Genomic DNA, 6,273 nt, shown 5'->3' on the forward strand with positions numbered 1-6,273 from the left:
ACTGTTGACGAGGTAGAATCATAAGTTCTTACACAAAGTGACGGAACATGACGACATGTAACCCATCATCTCAACGAGTAACACATCGTGCAAGGCGAAACACGTCATGATAACACCTAACTCACCATCACAAGGCGTAACTCGCCATACCAAGATGCAACTCACGGTAACAAGCCGTAACTCACCGTCACAAGCCGTTACTCACTGTCACAAGCAGTAACTAACCGTCACAAGACGTAACTCACCTTCACAAGGCGCAAAAAACTGATCTAGAGAGAATAACGGGTTTATAGTCTGCCGACTTAACGTAACGTCTGGTTGGCAAGACAGACGACTTTGCTGTATTTTCGACTATCTGAACATGGTCTCGTCTCTTTGTTAGACTGTTTATATTCATTGTATGTTTTCTTTTTTCACGTTCTTGTAAATAGATATTTTCGTGTGACTTTGAAATAAAAACTGAAATTAAACCTATTCATTTCGCTTCATGTCATGGGCCTAAGCTGTTAACTTTTGAATTTTTCCTCGAACAAAATACAGATGAAGGAATAATTTATTGGTCTCCATTTATGAATATGGTCTATTAAGCCACCAGTATTTTTAAAGTACTTGCCTCCAGCGTTCATCGAGAAAACTCGACGCAAAATAGAGAAAATAATGGGGAAGCTATCTTCTATACGCTAATTATTCAACCAACAACTTAGACGGGATATATAGACCCCACTCTGTCTTGGTCAAACCATGTAGCCACTCTTAGGAAGAAGCTTTCTAAGTGCATTGGTCTTCTCGCCCGCATCAAAAAATCCCTGCCAAGTAAATATCGCATAATTTTAAAAAACTAAACTAGTGAGCAGCACTCTGCGAACTGTAACGTATCTGTAAACATGTTCACTCTCCGAAACGTTTCGTCTAGCTTATGTAGACTTCTTAAGGAGTTTTACAATAATACATTAATCGCCTGTAGTTAAGCTATATCTGATGGCAAAAATGACGGCCACAAACGATTACAAACATTAAGGTTTGACCGGATTTTCGAAAGGGAACAGGTGCAGCTGTGAAATATTAGGTAAGGCGTGAAATAGTATTTTGGGGCCACGGCTAGAACAGTGACACCAAATTTGAAAATTGTCCATTTCAGGAGAGAACTCTAGCCTTGTTTTATAAACTTGGATGGCTACTAATTGATCACATCGGCATTGAAAGAGGACTGAATCTCTTTTAAAGAATCCTGGATGGACGTGCCCCGGACTACCTTTTAGAGAACCTGTCATCCTTGAAATATTGTGAGTCACATGATACTAGACCTCGGATGCCTTATCGCCTCCCGATCCATGTACCGATGTCAGAATACGAATGTCCTTCTTTAATGCTCCTTAATTGGGGAATACCATAAGTAATACCTTTTTTTATTGTTCCGATCTAAAGAAGTTCAAAAGAAGCTGCTTTGACTGCATCATGCATGTCTAATACTTTTTAAAACAGACATATTTTTTCAAGTGAAGCTATGATCTTCGCAGTTATGAGCGCAATTTTTGCAATTGCGTAGAGAAGCCTGAAAAATTCAGGACTTCAACGGGGTTTGAACCCGTGACCTCGCGATTCCGGTGCGACGCTCTAACCAACTGAGCTATGAAGCCACTGACGTTGGGAGCTGGTCATTTGTGGGTTCTAATGGTCCCGTGAGGAATGAATCAATGATGAAATGGTATATGAAATGAATCATATATGAACTGCGGATATGAAATCAAGTGAAGCTATGATCTTCGCAGTTATGAGCGCAATTTTTGCAATTGCGTAGAGAAGCCTGAAAAATTCAGGACTTCAACGGGGTTTGAACCCGTGACCTCGCGATTCCGGTGCGACGCTCTAACCAACTGAGCTATGAAGCCACTGACGTTGGGAGCTGGTCATTTGTGGGTTCTAATGGTCCCGTGAGGAATGAATCAATGATGAAATGGTATATGAAATGAATCATATATGAACTGCGGATATGAAATCAAGTGAAGCTATGATCTTCGCAGTTATGAGCGCAATTTTTGCAATTGCGTAGAGAAGCCTGAAAAATTCAGGACTTCAACGGGGTTTGAACCCGTGACCTCGCGATTCCGGTGCGACGCTCTAACCAACTGAGCTATGAAGCCACTGACGTTGGGAGCTGGTCATTTGTGGGTTCTAATGGTCCCGTGAGGAATGAATCAATGATGAAATGGTATATGAAATGAATCATATATGAACTGCGGATATGAAATCAAGTGTCGCACCGGAATCGCGAGGTCACGGGTTCAAACCCCGTTGAAGTCCTGAATTTTTCAGGCTTCTCTACGCAATTGCAAAAATTGCGCTCATAACTGCGAAGATCATAGCTTCACTTGATTTCATATCCGCAGTTCATATATGATTCATTTCATATACCATTTCATCATTGATTCATTCCTCACGGGACCATTAGAACCCACAAATGACCAGCTCCCAACGTCAGTGGCTTCATAGCTCAGTTGGTTAGAGCGTCGCACCGGAATCGCGAGGTCACGGGTTCAAACCCCGTTGAAGTCCTGAATTTTTCAGGCTTCTCTACGCAATTGCAAAAATTGCGCTCATAACTGCGAAGATCATAGCTTCACTTGATTTCATATCCGCAGTTCATATATGATTCATTTCATATACCATTTCATCATTGAGACATATTGTATGTTGCAGCGTACATCAGCAGAAGTGACGCTTAATCCTGTTACACAGAAATTTAAACAACTAGAGCGAGGAGCATCTGCTCGAGTTCTTCCTTGTTACAGTCGACTCTCTTCGATCTAAAGAACACTCTCCTTCAAAGTGGTTACCCATGGGCTTTCAAAGTGAAGCACTTACTCCACGTGTTAAATCTTGTATTAGTAAGTTTTATGACTGTGTCAATCTTAGGGTTATTTTTCAAAACACTTGCAGGATTAAGTCTTTTTTTCCCTACAAAGATCGTTTCAGTCGTTCTCAAAGATCAAAAATAGTATGCAAAGCCAGTTGTTGGGACTGTGATTCCTTCTACATCGGCAAAACAAAAAGAAGATTGCATGACAAGAAGTCCGAGCATTTCAAAGCTCTTACACACGTCGGCAACGCCTCTGCTGTTGCAGATCATACAATTTCTACCGGTCATAACATCAAATGGGACCATTTTGAAATCCTCGCAACTGGAAAGTCCGATTTGCAGTGTAAAATTAAAGAAACGCTATTAATCAGTGACTTAAAACTCTCTCTCAATGAAAACATTGGTAGTGAGAAGCTTTTTCTTTATTAATTTCTTCCGGAAGAATCGACTACCGGAAGTTACGATTTTGTTATCACACTTTTTAACAAGTCACCAGCTCCTCGCGCTAGTTTTTTTTAAATTCTGTGTAAAAGTTTTAACCGTCACTTCTGATGATGTATGCTGAGACATATTGTTTTAGTTTTTTCAATTCTTAATTAACTCAAGTGCATTTTTTTTTAAATCTTGGCATTTTCAGTAATTTAACTTTTAACATTTTTTCATTCTAGTATCTTATTGTGCAACAATCAAACGTTTGGACATTTAGTCATTTTGTAAATTAGTTTCATAGGGCCACACCCTATTGACATAAAGTGTCATCATCATGTGTTAGTGGTAAGCGCTCTCCACGCCATTATTTAATTGTGTGAATTTTTATACTTCCTCATGTCTACAAAATCGCCCGATTTCTCTCGAGAGTCCGGAAAACATTAATTTTTTTCGAGCGCCCATAATCCCTGTGTATCACTGAGAGGTTTTAAGCCACCAAACTTCCACTTCACTCTTACTTACTGCGCCTTTCAATAACATGCGGACTCTTAAATTCAAAGGTCAACCGACAAATGCGTTTTTCGCTACCGTCAATCAAATGTTCGGGGGCTCCTCCGAGCCTACTGTCGAGTGCGTAATAATCAAATCACATCGTTAAGCCCTGTTCAGTCAACAAAGTCGGATGCTGGGAGGAGCCGCCGAACATTTAATTGACGGTAGCGAAAAACGCATTTGTCGGTTGACCTTTGAATTTAAGAGTCCGCATGTTATTGAAAGGCGCAGTAATGTTCAAAACTTACTGCTTTTTCACAACCAGCTTTTCTGGTCTGGGACCCATTTCTTGAAAGTGCTGCAACCTTATGGGGCACAAAAAGCCATTTCAGTTATTGTGATCTGCTTGTTTTGAAAAGAGAATTTTGATCTTTTGACGTGGTTTTAAAATAAAAATAAGATGATTGCTAAGTTTGACTACTTAACTGAACTTACCGTTGGGAATTAAGATACACTCGACGTGGCACGTGAAAAAGGCCCGCAAGGTTTCGGAACTAGTTTTTTGCCTGTTTCTCGAAAGTACGCCCAAAAACTATTTGTGAATGTGCGATCCGCTTATCTCGAAAGTGGCCTTTAATTATACATATATATAGTTTTAAGATTTCAAAAAGCAAGTTAAGTGACTAACTTTGGTCGTTTGAAGGTTGGGAGATTAAAGAATGCCGAAACTTCACACGTGGTGTGAAATGTAACTTTCATTCAATTCTTCTACTCGTTGGGGGTCAGAGTAATTTGCAAGTCTCGTGAGATTATTTCGTCCACCCATCTCCCCTATACCTTCCTCATTCTTGCATTTGGTTTTTGCAATTGTTGTGGCGTTTTCTACCCCCACCTTTACCGGAGCCAATTTTAATTAATTAGATTTTGTTTGAATATAAGATTTTGTCTCACTAAAATTTAATTAAAGCCAATTCAGTCCATGTTGTGTATGATGTCATTCATATGGGTTCCCTGTAAACAAGCTGCAGGAAAAGCGACCTGGCCTCTTAGAGAATTTGTTTTTGTTATTGGCCTTGCAGGAAACACAAAAAGCACTCAATAGATGTCACTTTCTTTTGAGGTCCAACTAGGCCGGTCCAGTAATTTAATTACCAGGAGAATCTCGGCTTTCTGCAGTCCTGCATCGCTATACTAAGATCTCCACTAACATGCATGGCCCATTTGCCACGGAACAGATCCTCCCACGGATTTTGGTTGGGGGGCAAACACAACTAAATTTAATATAAATGAATGGGATTTTGAATCACTGTAGGTAAAGTCTGCGTTCGAGCCAAGTGGCCCATCAGGCCGGAGCTTATCCCGGTTTCCATGGCATGAAGAGACTTTCTACTCCCCTCTGGATGGGATGCCAGTCCATCGCAGGGTTACCCCCAGCATTTCGCCGGTACCCATTTATACACCTGGGTGGAGTGAGGCACCGTGGGAGTAAAGTATCTTGCCCAAGAACACAACACAATGTCCCCGGCCAAGACCCGAACCCGGACCATTCGCTCCGGAGTCGAGCACACTAACCATGAACCGCTGTAGCGCTGCTAAAAAGAGACTGATCTGCCGGCCAGCTCACTCAGTGGAGACCCTAGAAGCGAAACCAGCCCAATCTAATCACTAGACAATACGGTTCAAGTTTTGGACAAAAAGCAAAATTTTGGTAAAATTAGAAAAGAAATTGCTAAGAAGGTTTTTATGAAGATTTTTCTGAATATTTCGAACACAGCCACCAGAGCTAGATTGTTAATTAGCTGTGAGTCGATTTTGATCAGGGAGGAAAACCAGAGTGGGCGGAGAAAAACCCTCAGGTCAGGTTGAGATGTGACTGAAACTCAGCCCATATGCAAGCTGGGGCCAGAGTGGAACCCCGGCTCGCAGTGGTGGGAGGCCCGATAGAAAACCACTAAGCCACCCTGATCACATTGAGAACAATGATGTCTTTAAGCTAGGTCTGCTGTTAGTAACTTTTTTATTGAGAATAGAGAATGCCTTTAATTTTTCTAAAACCTACTTTTAAGGAAACCTAATCTTGTCAATTTGAATGCATATTCTATCTACTGGGTTACTTAATACCAATTATTCATTATTCTTATATACTGATGTGATGCTTATTTTCTGCTTGAACAGTCAATAAACTCGAAGTCTAGAGCAAGGGAGATGCCATAGGCCATACAATACAAACCGTTCAACTTCAAGTATATGAATATGAAGCCACTATCGTGGATTCATACTTATCGATAGTTGAGTCAATGTCTGTCTTCTACAAGCGTGTCTTTTGTACCAAGTAATCTGTACTTTAGACTCCATCAACAGTCCACCATCGTTAGTCCAATCCATGTTACACTAGCTGGTAGATTTTCCTCCATCGGCGCCTATGAGACCGTCGTTTCGCGCCGTTGTATGCTTGAAGAGGAAACAGTATGCCGGTTAGTAATTGCTCAGAATGA

The sequence above is a fragment of the Montipora capricornis genome, chromosome 6 (genome assembly GCF_036669925.1).
Source record: "Montipora capricornis isolate CH-2021 chromosome 6, ASM3666992v2, whole genome shotgun sequence".
NCBI classification, from domain to species: domain Eukaryota; kingdom Metazoa; phylum Cnidaria; class Anthozoa; order Scleractinia; family Acroporidae; genus Montipora; species Montipora capricornis.